Source organism: Hypanus sabinus, chromosome 23 (assembly GCF_030144855.1).
Source record: "Hypanus sabinus isolate sHypSab1 chromosome 23, sHypSab1.hap1, whole genome shotgun sequence".
Classification (NCBI taxonomy): domain Eukaryota; kingdom Metazoa; phylum Chordata; class Chondrichthyes; order Myliobatiformes; family Dasyatidae; genus Hypanus; species Hypanus sabinus.
The window spans coordinates 39,352,632-39,367,548 of NC_082728.1; the positions used below are offsets into that span (position 1 = coordinate 39,352,632).

Consider the following 14,917-nt stretch of genomic DNA (forward strand, 5'->3'; position numbering starts at 1 on the left):
TCAGGACTGAAAAAAAAAGATGAGTAGTAAGAGTTAGAAGGTGGGGGGGTGGGGGGAGGAAGAAACACAAGGCGATAGGTGCACATGATCGAAGAGCTGGGGAACAGCAAACATCACAGAGAGGGAGCAGTGAGAAAGGGTTTCACTGAACTCCTGTTGAAGGGAATATTTAAACTTCTTCACAGTAAGCATCCCTAAACCTACTTTAAACTTCTTCAGGGTAGGCATCCCTAAAGAGCGTTCCACCAGCATGTTGTGTGTGTTGCTTGGATTTCCAGCATCTGCGGATTGTCACTTGTTTGTGATTGGGATATTTAAAGATGCCATGTAAATGCGAGATTACTCTCTTTCAATTTACAGGTTACTTGTTCATGCAAACTTTCCAGGGAGGAAACTATGCAATAAAAACAAAACGCCAGCAACATTCAGCAGGCGGGAGAAAGAAAAACAGGAGTTAATGTTTCAGGTTCAGGGACACGTATCAGAACTGGGAAAGAGTGAGTGAGAACTAACCTGTTACCTCAAGTTAGTTTTTATTTCAGATTTCTAGCATTTGTGGCCTTTTATATACATATTCAGAAAACTATACAACCTTCCGGCTGGGAAGAAGGCCACAGTTACGTAGGTTCCAAAGTTAAAATCTGTGTATCTGAAAAACACTTCACCAACAGTTTAAACACAGGAGTGTGTGGTGATGTTACTGGAAAATCAATGTTTCCCTTTGCTAATCATTTGGAAGTTAATTTTTAACTTTTATGTTAAAACTTACATCAAAACATGAATATAAAACCCGAAGTAACACTCAGAGGAACAGATGAACTACAATGCACATGAAGGCAGGACTGAGTATATGTGGCATGATTCATGTTAATGGTTTGGTGACACTCTCCTTAAATAATTCAGCTCTGAATGTTCAATCATTCTTGGAAAATGCAGCAATGTGTTGTTATAAACTGCTTTTAATTTAACTCAAAGTGCAAATCAGTACATAGAGACAGAAAATTGCTGCAGCATTCTTAACAGAAAGAAGCTGTAACATTGCCACTTTTGATTAAGGGACATTTCTCATGAAAGAGATTCCAATAACTTATCTGCAAACACGCACAAAATGCTGGGGGAACGCAGCAGGCCAGGCAGCATCTATAGGAAGAAGTACAGCCAACGTTTCGGGCTGAGACCCTTCGTCAGGACACGTTTGCGCCAATAACTTATCTGCTTTGTTAGAGAAGAAAAATCTAACAAGAAAGCTGGCTACTTGAGCAGCCAAAAATGTTAACCTAAGGAGTGAAATCAGCATCAGTGACAGAGATGCACTCTATTTCAAAAGTGAATATTACGAAAGTTTCTAGGGTGAGCAGTCATAGAATCAGTGACGGTAAGTGCATATCTGATGTTAACAATGACCCAAAGCCATGTGGCAATTTTGATATGTTGCAAATATGTGATATATTTACCTAATTGTTTGCTGATTTAGAAGCCAGTTGTGCTTGGTCTGTTAAGAACACACAGATGAAAGTCCCCCATCTGCAGAATCTCCCCAGTTGAACGTTCCCTTGATCTGATTCCTTTGATGTGCTTGTTTACTCACAAAATAGTTCCACTAACTGAGGACCCAAAAGGTTGGCATATCCAAACCATAAAATGGCCAATATTTCAGCATTGAGCAGGTCAATGCTGGATCCCATTCACTGCCCAGACTCCTCCCCCATAGACTCCACCCAGCCACATGTTTGACAGATGCAGGGAATTGACCAATGGCAACCTGCAACTGACAAGCATCTGGCAAATTGGGGAGAGGCTCTACTTTAGATTGTAGGCATCAGACGGTGTATCCTAATGCCCCAATCCTAGAATGATTGCAGTTAAAACCTGTAAAAACATGCTAACTAGTTTTAATGTTTCACATTCACATTTAAAAAGCATCTTTAAATAATGTTAAAAAGAATACTCTTAAATTTAAAATGATTAAAAAACACATAAATTATTTTACAGGTATGTCGCCTGGAATGGAGAGCATGCCTTATGAGAATATGTTGAGTGAACTTGACCTTTTCTCCTTGGAGCAACATAGGATGAGAGGTGACCTGACAGAGGTGTATAAGATAATGAGAGGCATTGATCGTGTGGATAGCCAGAAGCTTTTTCCCTGGGCTGAAATGGCTAAAATGAGGGGGCATAGTTTTAAAATGCTTGGAAGTAGGTACAAGGGGGAAGTCAGAGGTAAGTTTTTCACACAGAAAATGGCGGGAGCTTGGAATGTACGGCCAGCAAAGGTAATAGAGGCGGATACAGTAGGGTCTTTTAAAAGACTCTTAGATAGGTACATGAAGCTTAGAAAAATAGAGGGGTACGGAGTAGGGAAATTCTAAGCAGTTTCTAGAGTAGGTCAGCACAACATTATGGGCCAGAGGGCCTGCAATATGCTGTAGATTTCTATGTTAAAACTGAAATATTAAAATTAGGTAAAGCACATTTATCCACAGAGGGCTGGCACTGAAATGCCAATATCCTCAAAGCTGAGATCCTAATGTGAGGTACATCAGCATCTTCTCTTAAGCAAGCTACAGTTCCACCACTAGGCATAATGGTGAGTCCAGCAAAAGGGCCAATTATCAGTAGTAGGACCTCTTTGATTTTTGTGTACGGTTGGACAAGCGCACAAGTCTGAGTTTTCCTGGTGTGCGCATGGGTACGAGCTGGTAGTTTCCTTTGAAACCACCATCCAACATGGCTTGGCATGGTAAGATTCTCAGTTAGAGAAGCAATTGATTGTGACTCTCTAATGACAAAATAATGAGCTATAAAGTATTGGATTGCTATTTTAAAAGTCTATTTCATCTATTTTCTAATTTTCGTTTCTTCAGGGAAAGAAGTCCAGAGTCCTCAGTCCACCTAATCTGTACACAACTACAGACCCACCAGAACCTCTTTCTTAAATGACCAAGGAAGCCACTCATTTCAGGGACACTTAAGGTTGGCAGATAAATAATAACATTGCCGAGGACATCCTTGAAAGACGAAAATAAAGAACATGTTCATTTTTGTTCATGGCAGCTTAATGAAGGTGCATTCCAGTGATAATAGTCGTGTACCCTCAGGTGCAATTAGTGCATTTATTGACATTGTCCTAATATTACATCTTAAAACTAAATTTCCTCTTTTTTGTCAGATTATTAATTGAAAACGTAACCTCATCAGATTGTTTTTAAGCCCCTTTACTGAGATTTTGAGTTTTTATTTAGTAGTCAATAAATAGCTCTTTGGAGTAGTATGCCAAAGTTAAGTAGGGAGTAGTATGTTAAAGTTAAGGATAAAGGCTCCTTGTTCCACTATGAGTAAACTTGAAGTCACACAGTGTTGATAAAAACAAATTCCATCGGTCTCCTCAACAGTATTAGCCATTGAAACAACTGACTAATTCTTTCATGGAAATCCTAAAATAAATATGCCGGTAAAATTAATGTTGATCACTTCCAGAATGTGATGTAGCAGCCCCAGCATTGCTCTTAATGCTGCCATTTTTTAATGTCTATGCCAACATGTAGGGAATGCAAGAAGGATTCCAAATGTGAGAACAGCTTACCATTAAAAAGGTATTGCTGCGAATAAGAATTACTGCAATTACTTATTAAAGTGAAAACAGATTTAGCAGTAGCTTTGAAAAGATTGGATATATACTTGCAACATCTTGTAGGCCTGTTGGGGAGAAGGTTATTGAAGAATAATAAAAGAAATAGAAACAGATGTAAACCATTGGGCCCCTGGTGTCCATTCCACCATTCAACAGAGACCAGATTAATCTTCTACTCTTTCACTCTCCAATACCAAGTTCACATCCTTCCATTCCTTTATCACCATAAAATCTAATTATCCTTAACTTTAAAATATTCAGCAACTGAGTCTCTATGTCTTTTGGAATTTCAGAATTGTCTTCTTTCCTTAGCCAGTCCCTTGGGAGTCCCTTGCTAGCTCTCTAGTTTTCTGGGTTCTCATGAAGCCAAAGTGGAAAATACAGGCTCTTCTATTGAGGGTTGACAAGGATGGTGCCTGGGTATTTTTGAATGATGCTCTACTTTTTCCTCCTCCCAACCTACGGCCTTCAGGTTCTCAATTTTCTTCTTCATCTCCAAATGCTTCTTTTCACTTTGAGCAGTTTTGCGTGAAAGATTCTCAGGATTCAGTAGGAATGATGCATTTCTTCAAAAAGGTTTTGAACATACCTTTGACTTTTCTCCCCCTGCCCAGCTGGTAATCCTTTCTTATGACAATTTCAGGAGGCTAGTGTCAGCTCAGTGGAAGGTAGCCTATACAGTATAGCCAACAAAGTATAACCAGGGCTGCTGACCTGGAAGAGGACACTGATACTGGTTCATTGACCCTTCCAGTGAATTTGTAAAAGCAGAGTTGGTATTATTCTCCTTGTGCTAGAAATAACCTCGTAATTAAGACACTTCTTTTCACCTTTGTTCTGAATAGTCAGTCGCTTATATTGACACTACAAGTCCTGGTTGTAAGGCCTCAGCCAAGGAAGTACAACTCCATTTGAATGCTGGGAAGGCTTTTAAGATAATTTACATTTCATTGAAATCATCTATCATTTCTCTAACCTTAAGACAGAATAAACATTGCCAGACCATTCCTCATATGACAAATGTGGTGCCTCAGAAATCAATTTGTGAACCTTCACTGGAGTCCTTTTGTCAGGCCTGCACATGCAGGCACCTCCCATTTGCCACACAACTAAGATAATTCACCTGTTACTCATTCCAGACTCATCACCTGAAGCCTATTTAGCCCCAGTTGTCATCATTAAACCAGCTAATCTCAACCAGTTGCTCCTAGCATTCACCTGCCCTGCCTGAAATGCACCTAGTTGCCTGTTGTGTTTACTTTCTGTTCTTTCTTGTGTTGTGACCCCTTGTAGCTTGTTATATTGTGGTCTATTATTATAGTTCTCATTCACTGCTGAATCTTCCCACTGATTGGCTTTTGGGTCAAGCCCCCTCTGCAATTCCTGACAAGGTGAGTAAATCCTCAGTTGACCCAGCAGGATATGCTCACTGAAAAGAAGTCATCAACTGGCACGCGCACATGATCCAGAAGCAGCAGGAAATCATTGGCCATCTGTCCACCTCAGTGCAACGACTCCACACCGGTCAACCTCCTTACTCTAAACCCCGGATTCCCGTGTCCAAGTGCTTCAGTGGGTCTCCAAACTAATACCACAACTTCCTGTTACAGTGTGTCTTACCCTTCGAGCCCCAGCCGTCCACGTATTCTACAGAACAGGCCTGGGTCACCTTCCCCAACTCTCTCTTGACTGGGTGAGCTCTGACCTGAGCCATTTCTGACTGGGACAGTAAGACCACCACTTACAACAAACATGAGGGTTTTGCTGCTGAGGTGCACCCGGTATTCGACCATTGGGCAGTGGATTTGATATTTCACCTGTGTCAAGGCTCAAGCTCTGTACTGGGTTACATGGTGGAATTCAGGAACCTCCTGGAGGAGTGAAGCTGGAATGTGGAATCACTGCTGGTCCATTGCCGTCATGACCTCTCAGAGTGCTTGAAAGATGAGCTGATTACCCAGTAGTTGCCCACCATTATCATTCGGCCTTTCTGTGTTGACAAATATCTTATGGACCAACCCTACAGATCGTTAGCCAGACCCCCAGTTCTGTTCCCAGAACCATTTCAGGCTGCAGTAGCCTCATCACCAACACCCTCAGAACCCATGCAGTCAGGAAGAGTTACCTTAACCCACCCCCCATCTAAGCGAGAGTCAATGGACCTGCTGATCACCCACTGCTCCCTCCAGATGGAGACAAGGGGCTTTCTATCTGGCAAGCTCATACCAGATCCTTGTTACAGAATCATAGCCAGTCTCACTCTCTCTGCCCTCCTCCAAGAGTCCATCCAGTTCCTCCAGACCGACTCACCCAACAATGCTCTCATCCAAAGTTCAGAGTAAACTTATTATCAAAGTATATATACATCACCATATACAACACTGAGATTCATTTTCTTGTGTTTTTGTTGGCATACTCAGCAAATTCAATAACCATGATAGCATCAATGAAAGACTGCACCCAAAAGGGCAAATAACCAGTATATATATATATAGAGAGAGAGAGAGAGAACATGAGTTGAAGAATCCTGGGAAAAGAGCCCATAGGTTATGGGAACATTTCATTGATGGGGTAAGTGAAATTGAGTGAAGAGTTGGTTCACGACGTTAGTGGTTGAGGGGTAATAACTGTTCCTGAACTTGGTGGTGTGAGTTCTGAGGCTTCAGTTCCTTCTCCCTGAGGCAGCAGTGAGAGGAGAGCATAACCTGGATGGTGGGGGGCCCTAATGATAGATGCTGCTGTTCTGCGACATCTCTCCTTGTAGGCGTGCTCAGTGGTGGAGTGGACTACCCGTGATGGACTGAAGCATAACCACTACTTTTTCTTTGCTTTTCTGTTCAAGGGCATTGGTGTTTCCATACCAGGCCATGGTGCAACCAGCCAATATACTCCACACAACACATCTATAGGAGATTGTCAAAGTTTTGTATGTCATGCTGAATCTTCTTAAACTTCCAAGGAAGTAGAGACACTGCCGGGCTTTCTTCATAATTCTTCGTAATTGATGGGTGCAATACAGATCATCTGAAATGATAACACCAATGAATTTAATGTTGCTAACCCTCTCCACCTCTGATCCTCCAATGAGGACTGGCTCATAGAACTCTGGTTTCCTCAACTTGAAGTAAATAATCAGTTCCCTGGTTTTGTTGACTATGAGTAAGAAGTTGTTGTGGCACCATCCAGCCAGAATTTCAATCTCCCTCCTATATGTTGATTCGTCACCACCTTTGACTTGGCATATGACAGAGGTGTATAAGCAAACTTTAAAATGGTGTGGAGTTGCAGCTATATAGGACCCTGGTCAGACCCCACTTGAAGGACTGTGCTCAGTTCTGGTCACCTCAGTACAGGAAGGATATGGAAGCCATAGAAAGGGTGCAGAGGAAACTTACAAGGATGTTACCTGGATTGGGGAGCATGCCTTATGAGAATAGGTTGACTGAACTTGGCCTTTTCTCCTTGGAGCAAAGGAGGATGAGAGGTGACCTGATAGAGGTGTATAAGATGGTGAGAGGCATTGATTGTGTGGATAGTCAGAGGCTTTTACCCAGGGCTGAAATGGTTGCCACAAGAGGACACAGGTTTAAGATGCTGGGGAATAGGTACGGAGGAGATTTCAAGGGTAAGTTTTTTTACTCGGAGAGGAGTGAATGCGTGGAATGGGCTGCCAGCAAAGGTGGTGGAGGCAGATACGATAGGGTCTTTTAAGAGACTTTTAGATAGGTACATGGAGCTTAGAAAAATAGAGAGCTATAGGTAAGCCTAGTAATTTCTAGGGTTGGGACATATTTGGTACAACTTTGTGGGCCAAAGGGCCTGTATTGTGCTGTAGGTTTTCTATGTTTCTAATGGCATTTGAAATGTGCTTAGTTACACAGTCATAAGTGTAGAGCAGGAGGCTATGCACACAGTCCTGTGGTGCACCTGTGTCGATGGAGATTGTGAAGAAGATGCTGTTGGCAATCCAAACTGCCTGGGGTCTGCAAGTGAGGAAAGCAAGGATCTAATTACACAAAGAGGTATAGAAGCTTATTAATTAAATCTGAAGTGATGATAGCTTGAATGCAGAACTGTGGTTGATAAAGAGTCTCCTAATGTCTGCATCTTTGATGTCTAGTTGTTCCAAGGTTGAGTGAAAAGCCAAAGCAAGTTTAAGTGGATCCAAGTCACTTCTCAGGTAGGAGCTGAGATGTTTCATCACCGCCCTCTCAAAACACTTCATCATCCAGATGTAAGTGCGCTACTGGATGATCGTCATTGAGGGAGGTCACCATCTTCTTCTTTGGCTCTGGTTTAATCGAAGCCTGCTTGAGGAAGGTGGAGATCATACACTGCCAAAGCAAGAGGTGTAAGATCTCAGTGAACAGACCAGCCAGTTTTTCAGTACAGATCTGTAGTACTTGGCCAGGTATGCCATCTGGGCTGGATGCTTTTCGTCGGGTCACCCTCCTAACGGCCGCACACACATCAGCTTCAGAGACTGTCATCACAGGATCATCGGGGAATGTGGGAGTTCATGATGGTTCCACCGTATTCTGGCAGTCAAAGTGAGCATAGAAGGCATTGAACTAATCTGGAAATGAAGCCCACCTATCTCCTATGTTGTTTGATTTAACTTTATGAGAGATGATTGTACTCAAACCCTGCCACAACTGCTGGACATCCTCCGTTGATTCAAGTTTGGTTTGAAATGGCCTCTTTGCCTGTGAGATGGTTTTCCAAACATTGTACCTGGACCTCTTGTAACTTTAATACGAGGAAATCCAAGCAACACACACAAAATGCTGAGGAACTCAGCAGACCAGGCAACGTCTATGGAGAAGAGAAAGCAGTCGATATTTCGGGCCATTGGGATTGAAAAGGAAGTTGAGAAGTCAGAGTAAGAAAGTGGGGAGGCGTGGGGAGGAAGAAGTACAAGGTGGTAGGTGATAGGTGAAAATGAGAGGGGTAAAGTAAAGATCTGGGAATTTCTTTGGTGAAAGAGATAAAGGGCTGGAGAAGGGGGAATAGGATAGGAGAGAGTAGAAGGCCATGTAAAAAAGGGAAGAGGGAGGAGGAAGGAGGAACACCAGGGAGAGGTGATGGGCAGGTAAGGAGATGAGGTGAGAGAGGGAAACAGGAATAGGGAATGGTAGGGCGGGGATGGAGTTACCAGTGTTCATGCCATCAGGTTGGAGGCTACCCAGATGGAATATAAGGTGTTTCTCCTCCAACCTGAGCGTTGCCTCATCACAGAGGTAGAAGAGGTCATGTACTGACATGACGGAATGGGAATGAGAGGTAGGGTTGAATTAGGTGGCCACTGGGAGATCCCTCTTTTTCTGGTGGATAGAGTGTAGGTCATCCATGCTTCATCTGGTAGAAAAAGTGGGATCCCCCAGAGGCCACCCATTTCAATTCTACATTCATTCCTATTCCAACATGTCATTCCATGGCCTCCTCTACTGCCACGATGAGAAATGATCTGGACTGACCACCAGAACCTCATATCCAAACAAAGGCCCACCAACTCAACCAACATCAGGCCTGCTGTGTCCTCTTCTTCAAACAATTCAACTTCACCATCTCCTGCTGACCCAGTTCCAAGAGTACAAAGGCGGATGACCTGTCACGACAATTTGACCCACCAACCTTTGGCCCATTATTCCTTCCTCTCAGATCCTCATCCTAATCTTTGGGGACTTTTGAGAACAAGATCTGCCACAGCCTACAGCACAAGGCCACACTAGGTGAAGCACCTGGCAACCGTATGTAGGGGTTGACGGACATATGCTATGACACACTCCAGTGGGACAACTCCTCGCTCCTCTCCAGCCATCCCGGTACACAAAAATGCCTCTGTATTTTCTGTGATGCCAGTTCTGGTGGCCCACCATGATTGTAGACATATGTCAGTTCATTGCTGCCTGTCCTCAGTGTGCCCGAATCCAATTATTCCAACCAGTGGGCCTCTGGGCTCATACAGCCCCTCCTGATCCCACGTTGGCATGGATTTCGTCACGGGTTTGCCACCTTCTGATGGGGCCATGGTGATCATGGCAGTAGTGGACCAGTTCATTCCCCTCCCCAAGCTTCTGTCAGCCACTGAAATGGCAGACCTGGTTCTCCACGGTTTCCCTCAGGACACTGTGTCAGACTGGGGTTCCATAATTCATCTCCTGCTTCTGGCTAGCCTTGTGCTCCCTCCTTGGTGCGGAGAGGTGGGGGGTGCTCATGTCAGCCCTGCACTCCCAGTCTCCACCCAACTAAGAGGATTTACCTGCCACAAACAAGAGAAGATCTGCGGATGCTGGAAATCCGCACAACACACATATAATTCTGGAGGAACTCAGCAGGCTAGGCAGCACCTATGGAAAAAATACAGTTGACATTTTGGGCCGAAATCCTTCGGCAGGACTGGAGAAAAAAAGCTGAGGAGTAGATTTGAAAGGTGGGGGGAGGGAAGGGAGAAACACCAGGCAATAGGTGAAACTTGGAGAGTGAGGGATTAAGCAAAGAGCTAGGAAGTTGATTGGTGAAAGAAACAGAAGGCCATGGAAGAAAGAAGGGTGGGGGAGGAGCACCCGAGGGAGGCAATGGTGGGCAACGAGATAACATGACAGAGGGACAAGGGGATGGGAAATGGTAAAAGGGGGGGGGGAGTGGAGCATTACTGGAAGTTTGAGAAATCAATGTTCAAGCCAGTTACTTGCCGCTCATTCCAGACTCATCACCTGCAGCCCAGTTCTCAGCCACAGTCCTTGCTCACTCATTGAACAAGCTGGCCTCAACCAGTTACTCCTGGCTTTCACTCTCCCGGCCTACAGTGAATCTTGATTTCTGTTCTTTCCTGTTCTGTGGCACCTCGAGGCTTGTTATTTTGCAGTCTATTAAAGTATAATTCACCGTTGAATTGTCTTCAATGCTCTGCTTTTGGGTCAGGCCTCTTATAAAATTCCTGACACCTTTATCACAAGCATATGCTTCTTTATGTAAGGAGATCATTCCTGGATATAATATTCTAGATGTAATCTCATCTGAGCTACATATATTGAGAGCAGAACAATTTTATTCTTGTACCTAAATCAACCTGCAATAAAAGACAAGGTATTTGGCTCCTAATTGCTTGTTGAAACTATCTATTAACTTTCAATGATTTGTATACAATGAAACCCACAATCTTCGGGACATAAATGTCTTTCAATCCTTCATGAAAACATACCATGTCCTTCTATTTTTGCTAATGATTCCTTTCACAAAGCGAAATAGGCCAAAGCCTTCTGATCAAAGTCTATTAGAATGTGGGTTGTGGGTTAAAAACTGTCCCAATTTTAGCATTTTTCCATCATTTTTGAAATTTTAGCTGACCCAGAATCCCTCGGCTTTCATCTATCTAGTAAACTGCTAATTTACCCTGTGGGCTATTTCAATGCAAAAGTTATTTCTGCCTTTACCAACACTCATTTCTTTAAATGTTATGTTTTCTGATTACTGGATTACTGCACATAGTCTGACATTTCTCTAATGCAAAGAAGTGTTTGAATTACGTTTCTGCAGCAGCAGTTGAAAAAGTGAAAACCTCACGGCTTTTAAAGTCCTACCTGATTTCAGGGAGAAGCCATCTTATGCGTATAATGAGTAACCATTATCAGTCTAAACTTGGTGGGCACCTCACCATTCCCAAACCCTAAATATTTAAAATCTAAACGTTTAATGTATGAAGATGCCCCCTCTGCTCTCTTAAAATAGTTCAGTTTAAAGCATGTTTGAACTGCAATCACTGACAAAAGAATACGAAACTCTCTTGTAATGATGCAGTCCTCAGAGCTCGGAACTGGGTAAGACAGGAGCTGAAATCTAGTCCAAAGAAGACTGAAATACTTCAGACACTGTTAAATTATGACAGAAATTCTTGAAGTGCTGCCAGCAATGAATGATGAATGCCATTCACAATAGCACCATTGTTTGTGCAATTTGCTCTTTTACTGCTTTATGTATATTGAACTCAAGATGAGCTCACTACTTTCAACTCTTTGTGAGATAATTTAACCAGAAAAAATAGTTCTGAGTGTCATACTGTCCACTTGATATTCTTTATTTATTTGCAACATCACTATTAAAGTGCTTTGGACAGCTTTGGGCTGTGAACTATACGAGAAAATTTAAGGGATTAAGACACATTACGGGATACAGATGGACGGGAGGAAGGGCTTGAAAATGTGCGGATCTCTTTCACTGAAACAAGTATATTAAAGGCTAACTTGATTGAAATATTAAAAATGTAAGACAAGGTCAATTCCTTTTGGGGCTGGAACAACAGTTTGTAAATATCATAAGGGAAAGAATACTGGAGAGCAGAGTACTGAAAAATTGTTTTTTTATGCCAAGGTTTAAAGGAAAGGGATACAAATATGGAAACATAATGGATACATAAACTGAAGACTACAATTTGTGTGAAGGAAGATTGCCAATGCCAACCTGTTAGACTTAAACATCTGCTTTTGTCTTCTAATTACCATGCAAATCCAGGGGCTGAATTGTCCCTACTCTTAGCTCTTCATCTTGTCTCCAACTTCCAAGCTTACATGTTGAAATGCAAAATATCCATGCAGCCAGCCTTCCACTCCATCAGAGATTCATATTTGAATGCAGTATGAGGCACCAGCTAACAGAACAGAGGGGATGAATGTAGTTCACACCCAGCTCCACGGCTTTATGCCAGCAATGTACAGTACAGGAATCTCCAAGCAAGTAGGTAAGTTCAGTTAAGTGGTTCACTTGTTTTAGTTTATCTTGATAGGTACTTAGTTTATTTAAGGAATATAAATAATTGTAATTATTTGTAATGAATTCATTATATTTTACAGCTCTTTAATGTTGAGGGCCAGATCCTCTGAACAGCTGTCTCAACTAAGCTGCCGCATCATAAGTCAGCTGCAATGGCGGGGCATCACGCAGGTATGAAGGGTCAGCTTAGCCAGGTTAGGGTGAATGGACAGACCTTGCATCTCTGAGCTGGGGCAACAGGGTGGATCTGAGACAATCCATCTGCTTCTTTGTTACATATATTACACATGAGATCATTGGGATTTCCAGATGCCATTGCTGAACTTCTTGGAATGAGGAAACCAGTGCATAGATAAAATGCTAAGAATGCTGAAGCTCCTGGTTTTAATTAAGGTAGTTTTGTTACTGTTCATTCAGTTTCCTCGCACCCCCTGAAGCACAAACTCCACCAAAGCAATAGCATTTACAAGATCGCCAGCAAAAATACCAGCAATAGTTTTGAGCCACACACCCCGAACGATGGAAGAGCTTATCAAGTCAGGCAGCATCTATGGAAGGGAAGTACACAGTCAATGTTTCAGGCTGAGACCATTCTTAACGGATACTAGAGTCGCGATGAAGGATCTCAGCCCAAAACATTAACTGTTTAATCCCTTCCATAGATGCTGCCTGACTTGCTGCTTACCTCCAGCATTACTCCCCCTCAACTAATAGGCTCCTGAACCAGAGGGGATAACTTCACTCACCCCAACACTGAACTGTTCCCACAACCTATGGACTCACTTTCAAGGACTCTTCATCTCAGATTTTTGATATGTATTGCTTATTTATATACTACTACTACTATTATTATTATTTTTGCACAGCGGTTGTTTGTCCTTGTGTGGTTTTTTTTATTGGTTCTGTGGTGGTTCTTAGTATCTACTACGAATGTCTGCAAGAAACTGAATCTGAAGGTTCTACTGTATATGGCAGCGTAAATGTACTTGGATAATAATTTGAACTTTGATTTTGTGTGTGTTTCCAACATCTGCAGAATCTCTTGTTTTGGCAACAATCATGACATTGTTATTGATGTTATTTTGTTTCTTTTTAACTATTTACTATTTTTCAGGATTCCTGTATTAATATTAAACAGAACTGAAATTCGGAAATAGTGTTCACTGTTAACAATTAATGTCGTTTTGAAAAATCCCTGGCTACATTTGGTGCAGTAATAGGGTGGACACAAAGTAGAGCATACTAGATGCAAATTTAGCTCTGCATCAATGGAGTGACTACTTTCCTTACGTAAACCTTGGTAATTGCAAAAGCATTCTAATCTGAATTTAAGGGTTGCATTGACGAGTCATCATTGGGCTGTTTCGTGCAGTTGGTGTGTAATGATGTCTGCCTCAGAGATCAGCTGTTGTGATGTCATTGTTAAAAACTCATGCATCTGATTGGCTGTGATAAAATCCAGGACAAATCAGAAATGATGCTCTTCCAAGATGAAAGTTTGTATAAATGAAGTTTAACAGCAAAAAGAGTGAAAGTTTGGGAAGATTTTTTAAGAAATGTATTCAGCATCACTTTTTTTGAATGCATATGTAAAACATTATTTTGTTTATCATGGCCAAATAAATATTAATCCCACAATTATATAAAAGTTTATTTTTAACCTACCTGCAAGGTTCACTAATTAATAATCGTGTGTGTACAAATAAACTTATCTCGGGCTTCCAGCCAGGTACAGGTATTGATTATAACTGATGATTCGATGACTAATTCTGCTATCTTCATCAGGGATGATGCCTGGGCATATCTGATCCTGTGGAATTTATACCCCTATACTCTGTCCTTCCTTGTTGGTAGTGCTCACCCAATCAGGCTTCCACTCTCCCACTTTGTTTACAATTGAATTCCAGTTCTTACTTAGAGTGAAACCTTCGTCTTTGTTAAAATTCTTTTCCTCTAACTTTATTACAATGACTTCCTTCACAGGCAGTCCTAAAAGCCATTGGCGCAGCACAATAGTTTCGTGCCATCAAAGTCAATCCTATGGCCATTGTGAGTACAATGTTCTGCTACCGCTGATTTCCCTGGGTAACCCAAACAAATACACCTCCTGTGCTCCTTGACGCGGGTTTCCACCGTACGTCCCATCTGGCTACTTCATAATGATCAATAAGCCAATTGTTTGGAATCAAATGACCTTGACTGATGTCTCAGGGTTGGGTGAGTTTGCACCCACATCATTCCCCCACCCCGGCAGTTCTTCTCTGCCACTTGTCCCACACCACTCCCTTCTCGCCATTCCCAACCTCCTTTGTTCCCGCCAAATTTAGAAACTTCCTCTCCCCTCTACGCTGACAAATGCAGTACTGTGCAAACATCGTAGGCATATACTATATATGTGGCTGAGACTTTTGCACAGTACTATATAGTTATCTTAGGTCTAACACTGAGAAAAAGGCGAAAACTTCATGTTTTATTTTCAAGAGACTGTACACATGTGCGTAGGTGGCAGATCAACAT

At 42.2% G+C, this 14,917-nt stretch overlaps 1 long non-coding RNA gene across 1 annotated transcript; it reads left to right on the forward strand.

Moving 5' to 3' along the window:
- Positions 1 to 113: 113 nt before the first annotated feature.
- On the forward strand, positions 114 to 14,028 carry LOC132380143 (uncharacterized). The gene is made up of 5 exons (XR_009507653.1): positions 114 to 1,375; positions 1,993 to 2,079; positions 2,865 to 2,973; positions 12,002 to 12,368; positions 12,481 to 14,028. It is a non-coding gene; the product is annotated as an uncharacterized LOC132380143 (long non-coding RNA).
- The last annotated feature ends 889 nt before the right edge of the window (positions 14,029 to 14,917 follow it).